At 49.8% G+C, this 24,419-nt stretch overlaps 1 protein-coding gene across 3 annotated transcripts in view; it reads right to left on the bottom strand.

Moving 5' to 3' along the window:
- Window positions 1-24,419, bottom strand: part of LOC140069386 (SLAM family member 8-like) — a 164,914-nt gene that overhangs the window by 38,733 nt on the left and 101,762 nt on the right. The window lies entirely within an intron of this gene.

The raw sequence follows: 24,419 nt of genomic DNA, 5'->3' as shown, positions 1-24,419 counted from the left end.
TCACTTATGTGATTTTGGGAGTCGGGATACAAGTACTTATTTCCTTTGTCAGGTGGGTAGTGGCTTGGTTAGCATAGGATGCCAGGGCGGGGCGGGGTTCTTGGCAACAGCAAATACAATTTTTAAAGTTGATAATAAGTTGATGATAAAATATGGTGGTGGATGTTCAAGTCCGGAAGTTAAGAGTTGATTTATGCCAGGATCCTTCATGGGGTGGCCTCCCTTTTAGGACCTAATTGGTTTTTTACTAAGTTGAAAGGTTAGTCACCTCTGCTCTCGCCACTGGCTAGGAGGTTGGGTGCCAGGGGTTTTGGTAATTGTGGCACAGCACGCCGAGCCTGTTTTCGGAGTATCCAAAATTGAAGAAAAGGACCGGATTAAAAAAATTCTTGTAGAACCTATCGGTGACAATTATTGGGTCCTGTCAGGCTTGCGGGTTGTGGATCCTCTGGACGATGACACAAGCCACTACCTGGTATCGGAGTCTAAGTGGTACCCGGTTTTCACCAGAGCCCGCCGCAAAGCGGGTTAGACAAGCTGCGGCGTGGTACCACCAGGTCGTTCCTCAGGTGTGACTTGTCTGCAGCGGCGGCCAAGGTCGAGGTACAGAGACAGCAGACAATCTCGTGGTCAAAGTCCAGGCACAAGGTCAGGGCAGGCACAAGGTCCAGGCACAAGGTCAAGGTCAGCAGAGATGCAATGTCAGAGTCCAATCCGGGGTCAGTATGGGAACACAGCACACAGGACAGCAGCACGGAGGGACTCAGGTAACACTGGAGCACGGAGGGACTCAGGAACGCAGGAGACACAGGAACGCAGGAGGCACTGGAACGCAGGAAAATCGCAATAGAGCTTTCTCTTAGGCTGTGAGGGACAAAGACCCAGCAGGGGGAGATGGGAGAGGCAGGTATAAATAGCCTCATGGGAAATGGCCAGCGCCAATTAATTATCCAAGGCTGCCGCGCGTGCGCCCTAAGACACGGGGATGCGCTCACACGGAGCGAGGCTGGAACTCGGGAGCGGGGACAGGTATGAGGCGCTGGCGCTGCGCCTGTGGGGAGCGAGAGGCACGGGTGAGCCCGCTGTCAAGAACTCTGCTCACCCATCATTTTAACTCATACAAACTGTTCCATTATTTGTGTATTAATAAAGTTTTGTCTCTTTCAGATTGTAAACATTTCAATAAAGGCTGTGACCAATCACCTTCCAACTTATACAAAGTTGTCTGTATGGTTATTTTAGTTAGGGGGTTTGGCAGGCAGATTCTTTTCCTTTCCTTTTGTCCCAATTTTTCCAGAGTCAGCAATTGCCTGGGTCATGTATACCTCCAATACTCATTTTCCCCGCTTCCCTAAAATTACAGCTGTCTTCTTCTTTACTCCAGTGTGTGGCAGCTGTATGCATCGGGTCTGAAGCCGGAAGGACCCTGGCCAAAATGGGGCCCCAAACCATGAAAAACTCTATGTGCAATACAGTGACACCAAATAATAAAGGTAATCAATGGGGGTCATTTACTAAGGGCCCGATTCGCGGTTTCCCGACGTGTTACCCGATTATTTCGATTTGCGGCGATTTTTCCTGAATTGCCCCGGGATTTTGGCGCACGCGATGGTATTGTGGCCCACCGGCGCCAGCATGCGCGCAGCGGAAATCAGGGGAGCGTGGCCGAACGAAAACCCGACGGATTCTGAAAAACCGCCGTATTTTTTTTAAAAAAGGGTCACTGGACACGCGCTTACCTTCACCAAGAATAGGATCGTGAACTCGACGGACCTCGGCGGACTCCAGTGCAGCAGCGACACCTGGTTGACGTCGGAGGAACTGCATCAGTGAATAGCAGGAAGACCCGAATCCACCGCAGAGAACGTGCCGCTGGATCGCGAATGGACCGGGTAAGTAAATCTGCCCCAATAAGTCCTTTGTATCCAAAAATATCACCCTGTATAAAAGTTATGGGTGAGAGGGATAAACTCAAATGGCAACTTCAGTAACAGTCCAGGTAAATGTTTTATTTCTTTCCAAAACAGTTTAACAGAAGAGAATCTCTTGCTTCAGCATATAACAGACTAACACAGTCCATAAACACCGGCCAGACTTACAACCTACAAAGGACCCATAACTTACTGTGTCTCCATCCAGCAGCATGAGCAGACAATGTCACTATTGTGATCCTGGGTTGTGTAACACCGCCAGCTCTGCACCTGGTATAGCAGACTCCTAGATAGGAAAAAAATATTCTGACCAAACATTAACCGGTTCCCTTCCCTGAGGCCAGGCACCTTGGTGCCACATATTTGCCATCAATAATGGCCCCTTGTACCTTCTCATGTACCCCCTTCATTTGCCCAAAGCTGGGGGTTTTGGCACCTCCAGCCACCAGACTGCGCACTCTTGACAAGGTCAGTGGCGTAACAACAACCGTAGAGGCCGTAGCGGCTGCTACGGGGCCCAAGCTGCACAGGGGCCCGGAATGGACGGCGAAACCAAAATTTATTATTGCCGTTCTCCTGGGCCCTTCACTCCCTAATAACAGCACAGCAGAACGCGGCCCTGCCTGCCCGCCCCAAACTCTTCCCTCCCGTCCTCTTCATGCTCCCTCCCAGCGGCACGTCTTCCCATCCGCCGGCACGTCCTCCCTCCAGCCCGTTGGCACATCCTCCCTCCTGCCAGCCGGAACGTCCTCCTTCCAGCAGGCCGGCACGTCTTCCCGCCCGCCGGCACATTCACCCACTCTGGCACCTCCTGCTAACTGACACGTCTTCCCACCCGCTGGCCAGCATGTTCTTCTTCCCGCTGGCCGGCACATCCTCCCTCACGTCAGCTGGTATGTCCCCTCTCCCGCCGGCTGGCACACCCACCTGCACCTTCCCAGCCCAAAGTACAGCACCCTGCCCTGTACCTGCCTGTCCCCCCCCCCAACACCCCTTCTCCCCCCACCAGCACCCCATCTCCCCCCCTCAACACCCCAGCTCCCCTTCTCTTCCCCCTCAACACCCCCTCTCCCCCTTCATCACACCAGCTCCCCACCCCTTCCCCACCGGACAACATAGCCCGCCGATCTTGAAGAAGATCAGGACCAAAATAAGCATATATACAAATGCTCTAGGAGTGTATATGGTGTGTATGTATATATGTGTATATATGTGTATGTATGTGTATATGCTCTATGTATATGCAGTGTGTGTATATGAATTTCAGGGCATTCCAGCGCGCCTCTGGGGAACTTCAGCGCAGCAGCGCCACCTGGTGGACGGCGGAGGAACTGCCTTAGTGAATCCCGGCCGGACCTGAATCCACCGCATAGAACGCTGCGCTGGATCGCGAACGGACCGGGTAAGTAAATCTGCCCCATTATATGTGTAGATGCTGTATATACTGTATGTATGTGTATATATGCTGTAGGATCAGACAGTAGGTGTTCTCCTACTGACAATGCCAATTAAGGCCACCAAATCAGTTCCCTACACTGTACTGAGGAGACCCAACCAGGTCGAAACATTGTACAGCGCTGTCTACAGTTGGGAGTCTGTTCCTTATGGAATAGATATACTGCATTGGCTTAATCCCACATCATGTTATTAGGCTTCTTGTAGGTCATACTTGGTGGTAAGGGGGCTGCCTTTCAAGGTAGCAAAAGGAGGAATTGTTTTCCATGTAACACCTTGGAAAACTTATTTGCATTCTTCCCTATATATGCTGTAGGTATACGCAGCATTGGAGGCGTAGAAGCCCTGAAAAAAAAAAATCGCAAATGCGACCTTATTTTCCCCAATGCGCCACTTTCACGCTTCAGTGGGGCGTGGCCAACAAGAAATGGGCGGGTACGAGGCGTTCCTGTGTCAGCGCCTGTGCAATCCCTGCAGCCAATCACATCACATTTGAAAATTTGCCTGCTGCGTTTACATCTACGTAAAGCCCTGCCCAGGACCCGCCGCTTGATGTATCCGGCTGACCCGGAGCCGCGGTGGGTCTGTCATACACTGGCGCACACAAGCACTGGTATATAATAAATGACCCTCTATGTGTGTGTATATGGTGTGTTTTATACTACATGTATGTGTATAAACGGTGAGTGTACATTATATGTATTAGTATATGATGTATATATACTATATGTATGTATTATATGTATATGTATGTATTATGCAGTAGGTGTGCAAATTTGATGTGTAGAAATGTTTGGATGTGTAAATACTGTATATGTGTATATACTGCATGAGTTTATATATACTGTATGCATTAGTGTATAAATGTATATATGAGCACATAAATGTGTGTGTATAAGTGTATATGAGTATATAAAAATGAGTGTATGAGTTTAAAACTTTATGGGGCAGATTTACTTACCCGGCCCATTCGCGATCCAGCGGCGCGTTCTCTGCACTGGATTCGGGTCCGGCCGGGATTTATGATGGTAGTTCCTGCGCTGAAGTCCGCTGGAATGCCTCGAAATACACCGGCCTATCCTGGATGAAGGTGAGTGAAATTTTCGCGACACAATTTTTAAAAAAATGCTGCGTTTTTTCCGAATCCGTCGGGTTTTCGTTCGGCCGCGCCCCCCAATTTCCGTCGCGTGCATGCCGGCGCCGATGCGCCACAATCTGTTCACGTGCGCCAAAATCCCGGGGCGATTCAGGTACAATCGGTGCAAATCGGAAATATTCGGGTAACACGTCGGGAAAACGCGAATCGGGCACTTAGTAAATGACCCCCTATGTGTGTGTATGTAATATAAATGTGTGTATAGGAGTAAGGAAATGTGTGTGATTGTATAAACGTGTCTGTACCAATATGTGTGATTTTTTTTTTTAAACTCCTTTATTCTTAACCCCTTCAGGGCTCGGCTTCTTTTGGCCTTAAGGACGCAGCCCCCTTTTTCAAATCTGACCTGTGTCACTATAAGTGGTTATAGCTTTGGAACGCTATGAGATATCCACAGGATTTTGAGACTGTTTTCTCGTGACACATTGTACTTCAAATTAGTTTGAAAATTTGGATGAAATCTTTTGTGTTTAACTATGAAAAATAAAACAAAATTTGGAAAAATTCTTTATTTTCAAAGTTCTAAAGTACTTTTGATGCAGATAGTCATAGCACCCAAATAAATTCATAACTTGCATTTCCCAAATGTCTGCTTTATGGTTTTTTATGATTCCACATATTTTACTAGAATGTTATGAGGCTCAGAATTTAGGTGGCATTTTTAAAATTTTGGGGAAAATCTGCAAAACCTGTATTTAGATGGACCTGCTCAACTTCTAATTGACACTAAGAGGCCTAAATAATAGCGAGACTCGTAAATTACCCCATTGTGGAAACTACACCCCTCAACGTATGAAATACCACTTTTAAGAAGTTTGTTAACCCTTTAGGTGTTTTATAGGGGTTAAAACAAAATGGAGGTGCGGTCTACAAATTGAAATATTTTTTCACAATACACTCATTTTGGGTGGAAAATGAAACATTTACAATGGATTAAATGAAAAAAGGCTCCACAAAGTTTGATACCCAATCTCTCCCGAGTACACGGATACCCCATGTGTGGTGGTAACCTGCTGTATGGGCGCACGGCCGGGCATAGAAGGGAAGGAGGCGCCATCCAGATCAGATTTGCTATGTCACATTGTACAGGCTATAATTTTTTTTCTTTTTTTAATGTGGACTTATAGGAGATTATTTTTTTGCCACATGAGATGCACTTTTCTGGTACATAATTTTGAGGCATCTATAGCTAATTGGTTTTATTAACTCTTTCTTGGTGGAGGAAATGAAAATCCTTAATATTTAGGAAGATTTTTTCGGGGTTTTTTTGGGCCGTTTACCGTACCATAAAAATAGTATAGATTTTTAAATTTTTACCCCATTTTTACTGAATAAAAAGTAATTTGGCGGGGGCGGTGCTAGCCGATGCACTGAATAGCAGCTTAGATCGTGAGCTCTGTGCATGAGAGGCTGGAAACAGGCAGCTACTGGGGCAAAACAGCCGAAACATGGTAAAATACAGTGGCAGCGGCAAGGGGAACAAGTATAGCCCTCTGCAAGCGGAGAAAACCGGGGGTTTAAGCAAGAAATCCAAGGGGAATTTGGACTATACTTACACCGCGCCGAAACCCAAGATGGCGCCAATGGAGCTGGTACACACTGACACAGCTGGGGATGCATCCTCTGAGAGAAGCGCGACAGGTCGAGACTTGCTCAGTATCTTACAGTCAGCCCTAAGCCTGTCATGAAGGAGCTGAACGAAATAAGGATTGCATTTCGTGAAAGGTACGCAGCAAGTGACCATACGACATCCAAGACACCTAAACGAGGCATGGAGAAGTCCTATTTGTCATGTTTTGAGTCCCTGCGTCCTCCCCTCCCCTTGATTTGTAATGAACACTTCTTGTCTTTTTGTGAGTATGCACAAATAAATTTGCATTGGAAGGAGACAACGCGGTGAGTGCCATTCCATTACTTGTTTATCTACATTTTGGATGTCTTCACGCTAGGAATTTAGAGCACCATAGCGCTCCTATTTACGTCCCTTAATCCATGACCCACATGTCATTTGCTGGGATCTCCTCGCAGAGACTATATTGAAATATTAAGACCAGCATTCAGTATATCCGATGTATACTCAGTAGTGCCACCCAGACTTCACGTTCTACATGTACAAACATACCAGTGATTGGACTATATATTCACCCAATCTTCGTGCATACAACAGGTTGTAGCAGCTGACATAGGTGTGATGTCCATATCGGACCCTGCCCCTGTCATAACGGAGTTTAAACCAGCTCACCTACCTATAAGAGACTGGACTTGGAGACTAAACGATACTTTATTAGAAGACGCATCCCTACTGGACGAACTTACCATCCTTTGCTGACAATAAAGATTTAGTTAAGGACCCACTAGTTCTATGGGAGGGACAAAAAGTCCTTGCTAGAGGGTATTTAATGGAGATGGGAGCCTACACGGGACTCGATAACCTCCACAGTATTGATTCTCCCCAACAACTGGTGGAGAGGACAAGAGATATCGAAAATTTTCTCCAGGCACTCAACTTGCCACATTTGGACACTGAGCAAGCTAATTCCCTCATATAAGAAATTAGGTGAGTTGCTGCTTACACACTTCGCCAATGTCTGTAAAGCCTTACTACAAGGAGCTCCCGTGCCTCAATCTATGCTTCTAGCCCATATTACTATATTGCATAAAGAGGGTAGAGACCCGGAAATGGTGGGGAAATACCGTCCGATATCTCCACTGAATGTAGATTTGAAAATCTGGGCAAAATTACTGGCGTCGCGAATAGCTCCCCTCCTCCCCCGTCTAGTATCACCAGAACAAGCAGGATTTATAAGGGGTAGGGAGGGTAGGGACAACTCCTATAAACTGACCCACACCACTAGCTACGCCCGCAGTCACAAGATCCCTCTAATCCTTCTTGGCACAGATGCCGAGAGGACATTTGATAGAGTGGATTGGCACTTTATGAGAGGGAAATTTGGTTTTCCCCCACTATAACAAACGGCACCCGTCAGGGCTCTCCCCTATCCCCTACCTTGTTTATTCTCTGCTTGGAAGCCTTGGTGCAATATGTACGTCAGGATACTCGTATACAACCTCTGTCACTAGGGGGGACAAAATTACACCTAACAGCTTTTGCAGACGACTTTGTCTTTCTAATGACGAACCCCCAATCATCTCTCACGGTCTTTCAAGAGCTTTTTGAGTGGTTTGACTACTTGGCTAACTTTAAGGCGAATTTAAAGAAGTCCGAAATTTTAAATATTACCCTCCCACAACATCTGGCGGTCAAATTAAAGCCCGCATCCCCATTTACATGGAGAGATGACCATATAAAATACTTAGGCATTAAGCTACCCAGCGACATCAAAAAACTATACAAATTGAATTTTTCCACACTGGTAGTTGAGATAAAACGGCTACTCGATACGTACAATCTCCCCCACATTTCATGGATGTCCTTAAAGCATACATACTCCCAAAAATCCTATATCCCATACTGATGCTACCAACTATTATTCCCAATAGATTTTTCTCAGAAATGAGGAAACTGTTTTCGCAGTTTCTGTGGAAAGGGAAGCTACTCAGACAAGCATATGCGCTTCTCAACCGCAAAAAGTGGAGAGGCGGTCCGGGCCTACCAGACGTACAAATGTACTACTGGGCAGCACATGCAGCAAGGGTGTACAGACTCAGGCAGCGAACAGGCAAGGTGGAAGCATTAGCTACAGCCTGGGGAATCCCAAAGAGGCACCACCAAGGCAGAGCATGGATACCACACTCTAGGCAAGGTCACTCGGACTGTACAAGTGAAATAGTTCTCTCCATGTTTAAAGTGTGGCACAACCTCAACCAAAAATTTAGATTTTCTCTATACCCCTCACCATTAATGCCTGCAAGCCTTCTCCCCATGACATTGACGGACAAATGTACAGACACTAGAGATGAGCGAGCACTAAAATGCTCGGGTACTCGTTATTCGAGACGAACTTTTCCCGATGCTCGAGTGCTCGTCTCGAATAACGAGCCCCATTGAAGTCAATGGGAGACTCGAGCATTTTTCAAGGGGACCAAGGCTCTGCACAGGGAAGCTTGGCCAAACACCTGGGAACCTCAGAAAAGGATGGAAACACCACGGAAATGGACAGGAAACAGCAGGGGCAGCATGCATGGATGCCTCTGAGGCTGCTTAATCGCACCATTATGCCAAAATTATGGGCAACAGCATGGCCATGACAGAGTGACCGAATGAGGCTAGATAGCATCTAAAACATCCAATAATTGACCCTGACACTATAGAAGACGGCATGCAGAGTCAGCGGCAGCAGGCTAGAGAGTGTCATGGCGACATACCCTAAATGGACTCAGGTTTCACCAAAGGAGGTGAGCAAGAAGCGCTGAAATGATTTCCTATGTGAACAAAAGGTTGACGGTATATTTAGTCGATAACACAGCATGGTGGCGACATAGTGACCAAGTTCCATAACGTATCTGGTGAAACACCCTAAAAATGAGCCTGACACAGCTCTTTTGATAAGGGGACAACATGTGGAGGCAGCCATTGAGACGACTTCCATGATTAAGAGCGACAGTATGGGGCATTCATATTGCGCTGCTATGATAGCAACTTCAGGTCTCCAGCATGACGGCGACAGATGGCCCGAGTTCCACTATGTATCTGGTGAAACACCTGAAAATTCTGCCTGACACAGCTCGTTTGATAAGGGGACCATGTATGGAGGCAGTGAACTAGTAGTAGATTAAAGGTGCTGCAGTTAAAACTATGTTAGTTGGATCTTGGGATGGAGCTAGCGCTCCGCTGCCAGGCGAGCTTTCGCCAATCCAAGCCCCTGTCTCTAGGCTACTCCCCAAACAGCACTTCTAAGAACCTTTTGTATAAGATCAAGTGTAGTAGCGTTCTTATAAGTTTAGGATATGGCGGGTGAGGGGAATGTAAACAGAAGCGCAAGAAGCGCTGAAATAATATCGGTAAATGATAAAAGTTTGCCAGTATATTTTGTGGATTACACAGCAGGGTGGCGACAAAGTCAAGCAGTTTGAGCACCGCCTGCTGACGCTTAGCAACGGCACTGCTGCTGTGCCTAGAGCTACCGACTGATGGCGCCATGCCCACGGATGGTAATTCGGAGGAGGAGGAGGTGGAGGAGGGGTGGGAGGAGGAGGATGTATAGTAGGCCTTTGAGACCTGGACCGAGGTAGGCCCCGCAATCCTCTGCGTTGGCAGTATATGACCAGCCCCATGGTCAGACTCGATCCCAGCCTCCACCAAGTTAAGTGTAGTAGCGTTCTTATAAGTTTGGGATATGGCGGGTGAGGGGAATGTAAACGTAAGAAGCGCTGAAATAATATCCGTAAATGGTAAAAGTTTGCCAGTATATTTTGTGGATTACACAGCAGGGTGGCAACAAAGTTAACAACTTTGATGTGGAATCCATGAAAACAACCCAAATATCTGCCTGACACACCTCGTTTGATAAGGGGACGATGTATGGAGGCAGCTATATGGACGACTTTTGGAGGTAGCAATGGAGACAACGTGTGGAGGCTGCTATGGAGACAATTTAATTTGGATAGTGCCTGTATGTGGCAGTCCAAAAAAGTTTTCAAACCAGAGGAGCAGGTAGGTGGCCCTCCAGAAAAATGAAATAGATTGAGTGCCTGTATGTGGCAGTCCAAAAAAGTTTTCAAACCAGAGGAGCAGGTAGGTGGCCCTCCAGAAAAATGAAATAGATTGAGTGCCTGTATGTGGCAGTCCAAAAAAGTTTTCAAACCAGAGGAGCAGGTAGGTGACCCTCCAGAAAAATGAAATAGATTGAGTGCCTGTATGTGGCAGTCCAAAAAAGTTTTCAAACCAGAGGAGCAGGTAGGTGGCCCTCTAGAAAAATTGAATAGATTGAGTGCCTGTATGTGGCACTCCCAAAAATTGTTTAAAACAGAGGACCGGGTAGGTGGCCCTCCAGAAAAATTAAATGCATAAAGTACTATAGCTAGAGCCAGTGGGCCCTGTCAAAAAATAGCCAGTTTCCTCTGCTTTAGTGTACAAAGAGGAGGAGAAGGAGGAAAATGAGGAGGAGAAGTGCATAAATTATTCAGGTTGAGCTTCCTTCACCTGGTGGAGATTGGAAATTATGAGAAATCCAGCCTTTATTCATCTTGATAAGCGTCAGCCTGTCAGCGCTGTCAGTCGACAGGCGTGTGTACGCTTATCGGTGATGATGCCACCAGCTGCACTGAAAACCCGCTCGGACAACACACTAGCGGCAGGGCAGGCAAGAACCTCCAAGGCGTACAGCGCCAGTTCGTGCCACATGTCCAGCTTTGAAACCCAGTAGTTGTAGGGAGCTGTGTGATCATTTAGGACGATGGTATGGTCAGCTACGTACTCCCTCACCATCTTTCTGTAAAGATCAGCCCTACTCTGCCGAGACTGGGGACAGGTGACAGTGTCTTGCTGGGGTGACATAAAGCTGGCAAAAGCCTTGTAAAGCGTACCCTTGCCAGTGCTGGACAAGCTGCCTGCTCGCCTACTCTCCCTCGCTACTTGTCCCGCAGAACTACGCACTCTGCCGCTAGCGCTGTCAGAAGGGAAATACTGTTTCAGCTTGTGCACCAGGGCCTGCTGGTATTCATGCATTCTCACACTCCTTTCCTCTCCAGGGATGAGAGTGGAAAGATTTTGCTTGTACCATGGGTCCAGGAGAGTGAATACCCAGTAATCGGTGCTGGAATAAATTCTTTGAACGCGAGGGTCACGGGATAGGCAGCCTAGCATGAAATCTGCCATATGCGCCAGAGTACCAACACGCAAGAATTCACTCCCCTCACTGGCCTGACTGTCCATTTCCTCCTCCTCCAACTCCTCTTCTTCTGCCCATACACGCTGAACAGTGAAGGACTGAACAATGGTCCCCTCTTGTGTCTCGCCAACATTCTCCTCCTCTTCCTCCTCATCCTCCTCCACCTCCTCCGATATGCGCTGAGAAACAGACCTGAGGGTGCTTTGGCTAGCAACAAGGGAATCTTCTTCCCCCGTCTCTTGTGACGAGCGCAAAGCTTCCGACTTCATGCTGATCAGAGAGTTTTTCAACAGGCCAAGCAGCGGGATGGTGAGGCTGATGATGGCAGCATCGCCACTGACCATCTGTGTTGACTCCTCAAAGTTACTCAGCACCTGACAGATATCAGACATCCACGTCCACTCCTCATTGTAGACTTGAGGAAGCTGACTGACCTGACTACCAGTTCTGGTGGAAGTTGACATCTGGCAGTCTACAATCGCTCTGCGCTGCTGGTAAACTCTGGATAACATGGTTAACGTTGAATTCCACCTCGTGGGCACGTCGCACAACAGTCGGTGAGCGGGCAGTTGGAGGCGGCGCTGCGCTGCCCTGAGAGTGGCAGCATCTGTGATGGACTTCCTGAAATGCGCACAGATGCGGCGCACCTTCGTGAGCAAATCAGACAGATTGGGGTATGTCTTGAGGAAACGCTGAACTATGATATTTAACACATGGGCCAGGCATGGCACATGTGTCAGTCTGCCGAGTTGCAGAGCCGCCACCAGGTTACGGCCGTTGTCACACACAACCATGCCTGGCTTCAGGTTCAGCGGTGCCAGCCACAGATCAGTCTGCGCCGTGATGCCCTGTAATAGTTCTTGGGCGGTGTGCCTTTTATCGCCTAGGCTCAGCAGTTTGAGCACCGCCTGCTGTCGCTTAGCGACGGCACTGCTGCTATTCCTAGAGCTAGCGACTGATGGCGCCATGCCCACGGATGGTAGTTCGGAGGAGGAGGTGGAGGAGGGGTGGGAGGAGGAGGAGGCATAGTAGGCCTGAAAGACCTGGACCGAGGTAGGCCCCGCAATCCTCGGCGTCGGCAGTATATGAGCAGCCCCAGGGTCAGACTCGGTCCCAGCCTCCACCAAGTTAACCCAATGTGCCGTCAGCGATATATAGTGGCCCTGCCCGGCAGCACTCGTCCACGTGTCCGTGGTCAGGTGGACCTTGTTAGAAACGGCGTTGGTCAGGGCACGGATGATGTTGTCTGACACGTGCTGGTGCAGGGCTGGGACGGCACATCGGGAAAAGTAGTGGTGGCTGGGGACCGAATACCGAGGGGCGGCCGCCGCCATGAGGTTGCGAAAGGCCTCGGTCTCTACTAGCCTATAGGGCAGCATCTCCAGGCTAAGCAATCTGGAGATGTGGACATTAAGGGCTTGGGCGTGCGGGTGGGTTGCACTATATTTCTGTTTCCGCTCCAGCGTCTGGGGTATGGAGAGCTGAACGCTGGTGGATGCTGTGGAGGATCGTGGAGGCGACGACGGGGTTTTTGTGCCAGGGTCCTGGGCAGGGGGCTGACTATCAGCTGACACAGGGGAAGGAGCAGTGGTGTGCACGGCCGGAGGTGAACGGGCTTGGTGCCACTGAGTGGGGTGTTTAGCATTCATATGTCTGCGCATACTGGTGGTAATTAAGCTAGTAGTGGTGGAACCCCTGCTGATCCTGGTTTGGCAAATGTTGCACACCACAGTCCGTCGGTCATCCGGTGTTTCCTTAAATAATAATAATTCTTTATTTATATAGCGCACACAGATTACGCAGCGCTGCACAATGCATGACAAATTGGTCCCTGTCCCCATGGGGCTCACAATCTGAACAACCTAACAGTATGTTTTGGAGTGTGGGAGGAAACCGGAGTGCCCGGAGGAAACCCACGCAAACACGGAGAGAACATACAAACTCTTTACAGATGTTGACCTGGGTGGGATTCGAACCCAGGACCCCAGTGCTGTAAGGCAGAAGTGCTACTCACTCAGCCACCGTGCCGCCCTCCAGACTTCTGAAAATCTAGCCCTTGCCGCGGGAGCCCTCGCCACGGGAGCTTCACTACGTGACACATTTGGCGCTGATGCACCTGCTCTGGCCCTGCCTCTCCGTCTGGCCCCACCACTGCCTCTTCCAACCTGTTCTGGTCGAGGACTCTCCTCTGTCTCAGAAGCACTGTGTTCACCCGGCCTCTCAACCCAGCTTGGGTCTGTCACCTCATCATCCTCCGATCCCTCAGTCTGCTCCCCCCTCGGACTTCCTGCCCTGACAACAACTTCACCACTGTCTGACAACCGTGTCTCCTCATCGTCGGACACCTCTTTACACACTTCTTCCACTACGTCAAGAAGGTCATCATCACCCACAGACTGCGACTGGTGGAAAACCTGGGCATCGGAAAATTACTCAGCAGCAACCGGACAAGTGGTTTGTGACTGTGGGAAGGGTCCAGAAAACAGTTCCTCAGAGTATGCCGGTTCAAATGCCAAATTTTCCTGGGAGGGGGCAGACTGGGGGGGAGGAGGCTGAGGTGCAGGAGCTGGAGGAGTGCCGATTTCGGTGACATGGATGGACTGCGTGGAAGACTGACTGGTGGACAAATTGCTCGAAGCATTGTCGGCAATCCACGACATCACCTGTTCGCACTGTTCTGGCCTCAACAGTGCTCTACCACGAGTCCCAGTAACTTCAGACATGAACCTAGGGAGTGTAGCTCTGCGGCGTCCCCCTGCTTCCTCATCAGCAGGTGGTGTCTCACCCCGCCCAGGACCACGGCCTCTGACCTCTGCAGTAGTTGGACGCCCACGTCCCCGCCCTCGTCCTCTACCCCTAGCCCTCGGGTTAAACATTTTGAAAATGAAAGTTATAACTTTAATTTTTTTTTAACTTTTTTTTGTGTTTTTTTGTGGTTTTTTTTTTTTTTGTGTTTTTTAGTTTTTAAAACCACACGATGCTATCCTATTGCTATGGCTATTTTCTAGCCAAGTATGAAAGCACACTACTATGCCAGATGAGATGACACTGAGTTATTAAACAAAATAAACGTAAAATAAAAAAGGAAATGGCAGACTGTGCCTAATTGAAATCCAACCCCTAATAAATTTTCCCACTTCGGTCTTTGCGATGGATATGTGCGTCACTAAGCGCAAAACAAGTCTCACTCCAAATTCCTCACAATATGGTAGTACCGTATTTTTCGGACTATAAGACGCACTGGACCATAAGACGCACCTAGGTTTTAGAGGAGGAAAAATAAGAAAAAATGTTTTTTCCCCAAACAGTGTACTAAAATATTTAATAAAGTAACAGTAAAGTAACGACACTGTACAGAGCGGTGCTGTGCAGCCATGTTTCTCTTTGGAAAGGGGCAGGGGCGAGCAGCGCTCACCCCCTCCTCCTCTCCTGGACAACGACGTGTGCCCGCCATGAATGTAGCCTAAGGGGACTGTGTAGGGGATACTTTTATTAGGGGTCATTGTGTGACATTTGGTGAAGTTTTAATAGTGTACTTTGTGTGGGAAAATAAATGGGGAGACTTTATTAGGGGAGAGTATATGGGACACTGTTACCTGGTGCTGAAGGATGATTCCCGTGCCGACACTACAAGTGTTCTGTGAGATTCAGCTCTATACAGAACACTTGGTGGTCGGGGGAGTGTTGTTACTTTGACCCAACACGGATTGGCTACGGCTTGGCTAGCAGCAAGCTCAGCCAACCATTGTTGGGGGCAGAATAGTCCAGTCAGCATGCACTGCATGCTGCCGTAAGTTTTCACGGGCTGCGCTTACTGCTAATAGCTTTCACTGGTAGAGCCAGATTAAGGTTGGTGGGGGCCCCTGGGCACAAAATCTTGTGGAGGCCCCCACTGAATGTGGCATACATACATACTCCTGCTCACTAACGACTTTCTGACCAGTGCTACATCCACATACCGCCGCCAACCCCCCAGTAACACATCCGCATACAGCCGCCGCACCCCCAGTAACACATCCGCATACAGCCGCCGCACCCCCAGTAACACATCCGCATACAGCCGCCGCACCCCCAGTAACACATCCGCATACAGCCGCCGCACCCCCAGTAACACATCCGCATACAGCCGCCGCACCCCCAGTAACACATCCGCATACAGCCGCCGCACCCCCAGTAACACATCCGCATACAGCCGCCGCACCCCCAGTAACACATCCGCATACAGCCGCCGCACCCCCAGTAACACATCCGCATACAGCCGCCGCACCCCCAGTAACACAGCTACATACAGCCGCCGCACCCCCAGTAACACAGCTACATACAGCCGCCGCACCCCCAGTAACACATCCGCATACAGCCGCCGCACCCCCAGTAACACATCCGCATACAGTCGACCTCCCACCAATAATACATATATATACAGCCACCAACCCCTCAGTAATACATCTATATAGACTTCAGTCCCCCACCAGACACACAGTCCCATTTAACATACACCTCAGGCACAGCAGCCATGCAGTCGCACAAAACATACATATCTTGTTCCAGATGAGCTCCCCTGATACTAAGCAATCAGTATATTCCTCCTTCCTGTCAGGACCTCACCTCCATACACATGAATAACGCTGCTCCTGGGAGGTTTCTGTTCTCGACTTGCAGTCACACATGGAAGCTCACTTACTTCCTGCTTTTTCCGGGAGGCCCCGCCCCTTTCCGTGACATCACGGGGTCATGTGATATCCACACACCGGAGGATCTGGGAGATGTCTGTGTCCCTCTTGTTTATGCTGTGAGCTGAATGTCTCCGATGTGGAGCAATACTCTGCAGCAGTGCTGCAGAGCATTGCTCCAGCCAGAGACACTCACCTCACAGCTGACTGTAAGAGACTCAGGGCAGCGCTGTGCAGCCAGCCATCTCACTGCCAGCGACTGTCCCATTCTCAGGGCGCACTGTACACGGCCCCACTACATGGGAGCCGCGGGCTGCACACATACAAGAGAGGAGCGCAGCGGCACTCGAGCCGCTGTGCATTTACTGTGAAGGGCTGCGCTCTGCCAGCATTAGCTGGCTGAGCGCAGCCAGGTGCCCTCCGTTCCCTCCTGCAGTACATCCGGACTATAAGACGCACCACTGTTTTTTCCCCATTTTCTGGGGAAAAAAAGTGCGTCTTATAGTCCAAAAAATACGGTAGATGCACTGCAGCAAGTACAGCCACCAGCAGATCAACCAGAAATCAAATATATATAACGCTACTGTAGGCGTAAGTAAGCTCTTTGTATTCTCCTATGGCTATTTTCTAGCCAAGTATCAAAGCACACTGCTATGCCAGATGAGATGACACTGAGTTATTAAAAAAATAAACGTAAAATAAAAAGGAAATGGCAGACTGTGCCTAATTGAAATCCAACCCCTAATAAATTTTCCCACTTTGGTGGATATGTGTGTCACTAAGAGCTAAACACAACGGTAGCAAGTCCCCCTGCAAATTCCTCACAATATGGTACTAGCTGCACTACTAATGCCAGCAAGCCCAGCCACAAGCAAACAAAAAAAAAAAAAGTATAACGTTATTGTAGCCCTAAGAAGGGCTGTTGGGTTCTTGGAGAATCACTCCTGCCTAACAGTAAGCTAATAGAACACCCTAACGCTTTCCCTGACCAGCAGCAGCTCTCTCCCTAGTGGCATCCAGACACAGAATGATCCGAGCAGCACGGGCAGGGGCTAGTCTATTCCAGGGTCACCTGATCTGGCCAGCCAACCACTGCTATCGACGTGTAAGGGTACCATGTCATGCTGGGTGGAGTGCAGGGTCTCCTGGCTTGTGATTGGCTCTGTTTCTGGCCGCCAAAAAGCAAAACGGCGGGAGCTGCCATTTTCTCGAGCGGGCGAAGTATTCGTCCGAGCAACAAGCAGTTTCGAGTACGCTAATGCTCGAACGAGCATCAAGCTCGGACGAGTATGTTCGCTCATCTCTAACAGACACCCCAATGTGGTGGACTAAATTTGAAGACATGACAGCTAGGGAACTCCTACAGAAAGTAGATTTAATCACAGAAGACAAAATCAAGGACAGAATGCAGGGGCACGGCCACCCATAAAACTACTACAATCAGCTTGTCGCATCTTTGCCAAAAAGTATGGGGCATTCCAGGAACTACCTCCTGTAGATGTCGCGGTAGCAGTAGGAGCAAAAAAAGCTACAACAATATCTTAAATTTATGATAGTATAGGTGCGGCTAATACACCAGATCATCCATTATATATCCCGTCCTGGGAGCAGGAGCTGGGCCTGTCACTGAATGAGAAGGAAAAAAACTTGGGTATTGCAACACCCCTACAGTTTTTCCGGATGTGTGCGTCTTCAGGAAAACCATTTTAAGCTACTAGCAAGATGGTACAAGACACAGATGGGGTTTACATGAACTGGGCGCTGCTGGAGATGTGAACATATCTGGTGGACATGTTCGGAAATTCAGAATTTTTGGAAAGGAGTGCAAGACATTATTAACATCACATGTTCCACCACTACACGCAGGGCCGCTTCTGCCATGAGGCGAGGTGAAGTCCCCGCCTCAGGCGGCAGATAGCGGACCCCATTTAAAAGCGGCATTTTGCCGCTGGTAGCACGGACTTGCCAATGGCTGGCAGGTCCGTGCCACCTGTAAAATAAATTACATCGCCGCCTTCAAGGCGGTGATGTAATTTATAGGCAGAGCGGTGCAGCACATTGCGACTGTGTGCACCGCTCTGCAGGACACAGGTCGGCGTGATGACGTCACCACGTGCCCGTGCCGACCTGTGTCCCTTCACAGAGGGCTGCTGGCTGGAGGAGATGAGGGAGCTGCGCGGGAGCACGGAATGGTGAGTGCAGCAGGGGGATCGCTAGATCTTCCTTCCCTCTCTCATAACGATCTGTGTCCTCAGGACACAGATCGTTATGAGACCATGTACAGGGACTGCTTTCCCCAGCAGTTGCTTCACCCTCCGGGAGTAGAAGACTCCCGGAGGTTGAAGGCTGAAGGACCTTTGATGATGCAATGGTCACATGACCTGCCGGGGAAAGCAGTACACACACAGAGAGCTGCCTGAGTGAGGTGAGGGGGAGACATGACAGGGGCCAGGGAAGAACATGGGGGACTGTGTGTGAGGCACATTACTTACTGGGGGGACTGTGTGTGTGGGCACATTACTTACTGGGGGCTGTGTGTGTGGGCACATTACTTACTGGGGGGGCTGTGTGTGTGGGCACATTACTTACTGGGGGGGCTGTGTGTGGGCACATTACTTACTGGGGGGCTGTGTGTGGGCACATTACTTACTGGGGGGCTGTGTGTGGGCACATTACTTACTGGGGGGGCTGTGTGTGGGCACATTACTTACTGGGGGGGCTGTGTGTGTGGGCACATTACTTACTGGGGGGGCTGTGTGTGTGGGCACATTACTTACTGGGGGGGCTGTGTGTGTGGGCACATTACTTACTGGGGGGGCTGTGTGTGTGGGCACATTACTTACTGGGGGGGCTGTGTGTGTGGGCACATTACTTACTGGGGGGGCTGTGTGTGTGGGCACATTACTTACTGGGGGCTGTGTGTGTGGGCACATTACTTACTGGGGGGGCTGTGTGTGTGGGCACATTACTTACTGGGGGGGCTGTGTGTGTGGGCACATTACTTACTGGGGGGGCTGTGTGTGTGGGCACATTACTTACTGGGGGCTGTGTGTGTGGGCACATTACTTACTGGGGGGCTGTGTGAGGACATTACTTACTGGGGGGGCTGTGTGTGGGCACATTACTTACTGGGGGGGCTGTGTGTGTGGGCTCATTACTTACTGGGGGCTGTGTGTGTGGGCACATTACTTACTGGGGGGGCTGTGTGTGTGGGCACATTACTTACTGGGGGGGCTGTGTGTGTGGGCACATTACTTACTGGGGGGGCTGTGTGTGTGGGCACATTACTTACTGGGGGCTGTGTGTGTGGGCACATTACTTACTGGGGGGGCTGTGTGTGTGGGCACATTACTTACTGGGGGGGCTGTGTGTGTGGGCACATTACTTACTGGTGGGGCTGTGTGTGTGGGCACATTACTTACTGGGGGCTGTGTGTGTGGGCACATTACTTACTGGGGGGCTGTGTGAGGACATTACTTACTGGGGGGGCTGTGTGTGGGCACATTACTTACTGGGGGGGCTGTGTGTGTGGGCTCATTACTTACTGGGGGCTGTGTGTGTGGGCACATTACTTACTGGGGGGGCTGTGTGTGTGGGCACATTACTTACTGGGGGGGCTGTGTGTGTGGGCTCATTACTTACTGGGGGGCTGTGTGAGGACATTACTTACTGGGGGGGCTGTGTGTGGGCTCATTACTTACTGGGGGCTGTGTGTGTGGGCTCATTACTTACTGGGGGCTGTGTGTGTGGGCTCATTACTTACTGGGGGCTGTGTGTGTGGGCACATTACTTACTGGGGGGCTGTGTGAGGACATTACTTACTGGGGGGGCTGTGTGTGGGCACATTACTTACTGGGGGGGCTGTGTGTGTGGGCACATTACTTACTGGGGGGGCTGTGTGTGTGGGCACATTACTTACTGGGGGGGCTGTGTGTGTGGGCACATTACTTACTGGGGGGCTGTGTGAGGACATTACTTACTGAGGGGCTGTGTGTGAGGACATTACTTACTGAGGGGCTGTGTGTGAGGACATTACTTACTGGGGGGGGCTGTGTGTGTGGGCACATTACTTACTGGGGGCTGTGTGTGTGGGCACATTACTTACTGGGGGGCTGTGTGAGGCACATTACTTACTGGGGGGGCTGTGTGTGTGGGCACATTACTTACTGGGGAGCTGTGTGTGAGGCACATTACTTACTGGGGGGCTGTGTGGGCACATTACTTACTGGGGGGCTGTGTGTGGGCTCATTACTTACTGGGGGCTGTGTGTGTGGGCACATTACTTACTGGGGGGGCTGTGTGTGTGGGCACATTACTTACTGGGGGGGCTGTGTGTGTGGGCACATTACTTACTGGGGGCTGTGTGTGTGGGCACATTACTTACTGGGGGGCTGTGTGAGGACATTACTTACTGAGGGGCTGTGTGTGAGGACATTACTTACTGAGGGGCTGTGTGTGGGCACATTACTTACTGGGGGGCTGTGTGTGGGCACATTACTTACTGGGGGGCTGTGTGTGGGCACATTACTTACTGGGGGGCTGTGTGTGAGGACATTACTTACTGAGGGGCTGTGTGTGGGCACATTACTTACTGAGGGGCTGTGTGTGGGCACATTACTTACTGAGGGGCTGTGTGTGAGGACATTACTTACTGGGGGGCTGTGTGTGAGGACATTACTTACTGGGGGGGCTGTGTGTGTGGGCACATTACTTACTGGGGGGGCTGTGTGTGTGGGCACATTACTTACTGGGGGCTGTGTGTGTGGGCACATTACTTACTGAGGGGCTGTGTGTGAGGACATTACTTACTGGGGGGCTGTGTGTGAGGACATTACTTACTGAGGGGCTGTGTGTGGGCACATTACTTACTGAGGGGCTGTGTGTGAGGACATTACTTACTGGGGGGCTGTGTGTGAGGACATTACTTACTGGGGGGGCTGTGTGTGTGGGCACATTACTTACTGGGGGGGCTGTGTGTGTGGGCACATTACTTACTGGGGGCTGTGTGTGTGGGCACATTACTTACTGAGGGGCTGTGTGTGAGGACATTACTTACTGAGGGGCTGTGTGTGGGCACATTACTTACTGGGGGGCTGTGTGTGAGGACATTACTTACTGGGGGGCTGTGTGTGGGCACATTACTTACTGGGGGGCTGTGTGTGGGCACATTACTTACTGGGGGTAGCTGTGGGGGTAATTACTGGGAGGCTGTGGGACACATTACATTGGGGTTGTATGGGGGAAATTTTGGGGGGTTGTATGGGAGACATTACTGGGGGTAATTGTGTGGGGCATGTATACAGCTGAGACTGGATACAGGTGGTGGGGGAGCTGAGACTGTATACGGGGTGTGGGGGGGTGTAGGCTGTGTATATAGGGGGGTAGAAGAAAGGCTGTGTATACAGGGGGATAGGGGAGAGGCTGTATATAAATGGTAGAGAGGAGAGACTATGTATACTCGGCTGTTCATTATTCGGGGAGGCTAAATTAGGGCACCTAATTGAATTGCTCTATATGCTCTAATTTGGGTGACTAAATGATGTTTTAAGTTGGGAATAGTTTGTTCAGTCATGTTGTGAGGATAATATATAGTAGAATCACAATGCATTATACTGTAAGTGACTGTGGTATTTTTAGGGGTGCCATGGGGAGTTGTGCTGCATGGAGTTGAAGACATTTCTTTGTGAATTCGGAGGAAAACCAAGGCCAGAAGAAAGCGTAAAGAAGTACCTTCCCGATGGAGTAGATGGTCACCTGTAAGGTACTAGAGGTCACTAATATCTGTGACTAATGACTACTAGTGTGTAAGGTAGCATCAGCAGGGGCACGCACGTGCACGCATACATGGGGGGGGGAGGGGGGCAGCATTTTAAAATTTCGCCTCAGGCAGCAAAAAGGCTAGAATCGGCCCTGACTACACGGCTATCTTTACCCTTGGTATGCCTGGGGCTGGAGCCAGGTGGGTACTCGCTTGTCATCAACGCGCTTAATTACATATCTAATTGCAGCAGCAAAGGCCCTTATCCCCCTCTACTGGAGGCAAACCGTGGCCCCACCTATATCCGTGTGGGAAGGGAAAGTCTCTCAAATATGCAGAATGGAGGAAGTCTCTAGCTGGTCTTCCCATACCCACTCACAATTCAGTAAGATATGGGGGCACATTTACTTACCCGGTCCAGTCGCGATCCAGCGCCGTGTTCTCTGACGAGGATTTACTAAGGTTCGTGCGCCCGATATCCACCAGGTGTCGCTGCTGCGCTGAGGTCCGCCAGAGTTCACCTACTTCTTCCTGGAGTGCTGATCTTGCAACACAAATTCGTTTTTAAATTCCGCGGTTTTTCCGAATCCGTCGGGTTGTCCACGGCCACGCCCCCGTCGCGTGAAAGCCGGCGCTGATGCGCCACAATCTGATCGTGTGCAATTATCCCACTGCAATTATCTAACTATATTATCATGTCTCGAACAGGATGCTCTGGTTGTGATGTCATGATATTGTGTGCCTGTACCACGCACTGTTTGTATCTCATTTGTTTATTCCAAAATAAAAAAACAGAATTCTAAAAAAAAAAAAAAAATCATTTGGCGAAAATGTTAATTTTAGCATCACCGTCTTTCATATGCATAACTTTTTTATAACTGGAATTATTCATATTATGGATTAATGTGTAATGTAGTATACAGCCAGCCCAGCCTGCCCCCTGTAGTATACAGCCAGCCTCCAGTAGTATACAGCCAGCCAGCCAGCCCCAGTAGTATATAGCCAGCCAGCTCCCAGTAGTATACAGCCAGCCTGCCCCCTGTAGTAAACAGCCAGTTTGTCCCTATGTAGTATATAGCCAGCCCCCATGTAGTATACAGCCACTGTATACAACCAGTCAGCCCCCATGTAGTTTACAACCAGCCTGCCCTCATGTAGTATACAGCCAGCCTGCCCCCAGTAGTATACAGCCAGCCAGCTGCCAGTAGTATGTAGCCAGCAAGCTCCCAGTAGTATATAGCCAGCCAGCTCCCAGTAGTATACAGCCAGCCAGCTCCCAGTAGTATACAGCCAGCCCCTAGTAGTATACAGCCAGCCAGCTGCCAGTAGTATATAGCCAGTAAGCTCCCAGTAGTATATAGCCAGCCAGCTCCCAGTAGTATACAGCCAGCCAGCCCCTAGTAGTATACAGCCAGCCAGCTGTCAGTAGTATATAGCCAGTAAGCTCCCAGTAGTATATAGAAAGCCAGCTCCCAGTAGTATACAGCTAGCCAGCTCCCAGTAGTATACAGCCAGCCAGCCCCTAGTAGTATACAGCCAGCCAGCTCCCAGTAGTATACAGCCAGACCCTAGTAGTATATAGCCTGCAGCCCTCATGTAGTATATAGGTTCACTGTGAATGGAGGTATTATTTCATAGAAATTAAAACGTAGCTTTTATTTCACATATGTAAAAAATAGTGGACAAAACTTGTGAATACAGACATAGAACACATATGTGATTGCTTTATTTTTATCCTCAGTAGATATAGCCACAATGCATGCTCAGTAGGTGCATCCGCAATGCATGCTCTTCTATTCTACTCAGAATATTGCCTTATTGTCAGCAAACATTTCCAGCAAACAAATTTAAAGCTATTATTCACACTGTAATGGTGTGGGTACGGTGATCTCATGGTCAGCCCCCATGTAGTATACAGCTTGCCAGTCTGCCCCCATGTAGTATACAGCCAGCCTGCCCCCTGTAGTATACAGCCAGCCCCCATGTAGTATATAGCCAGCCAGCCCCCATGTAGTATACAGCCAGCCTGCCAGCCCCCATGTGGTATACAGCCAGCCTGCCCCCAGTAGTATACAGCCAGCCTGCCCCTATGTAGTATACAGCCTGACCAATGTAGTAAACAGCCAGCCATCCCCCATGTAGTATACAGCCAGCCCCCATGTAGTATACAGCCAGCCAGCCCCCATGTAGTATACAGCCAGCCTGCCCCCATGTAGTATACAGCCAGCCTGCCCCATGTAGTATACAACCAGCCCAGCCAGCCCCCATGTAGTATACAGCCAGCACCCATGTAGTATACAGCCAGCCAGCCCCCATGTTGTATACAGCTGACCTGCCCCCATGTAGAATACAGCCAGCCCCCATGTAGTATACAGCCAGCCTGCCCCATGTAGTATACAGCCAGCCCCCATGTAGTATATAGCCAGCCAGCCCCCATGTAGTATACAACCAGCCAGCCCCATTTAGTATACAGCCAGCACCCATGTAGTATACAGCCAGCCAGGCAGCCCCCATGTAGTATACAGCCAGCCTGCGCTTATGTAGTATACAGCCAGCCTGACCCATGTAGTATTCAGCCAGCTAGCCCCCATGTAGTATACAGCCAGCCAGCCCCCATGTAGTATATAGCCTGCCAGCCCCCTTGTAGTATACAGCCTG

Source organism: Engystomops pustulosus, chromosome 7 (genome assembly GCF_040894005.1).
Source record: "Engystomops pustulosus chromosome 7, aEngPut4.maternal, whole genome shotgun sequence".
NCBI lineage: Eukaryota > Metazoa > Chordata > Amphibia > Anura > Leptodactylidae > Engystomops > Engystomops pustulosus.
Note: the sequence above shows the minus strand (reverse complement) of the source record. Positions and strands in the feature narration are given on the sequence as shown.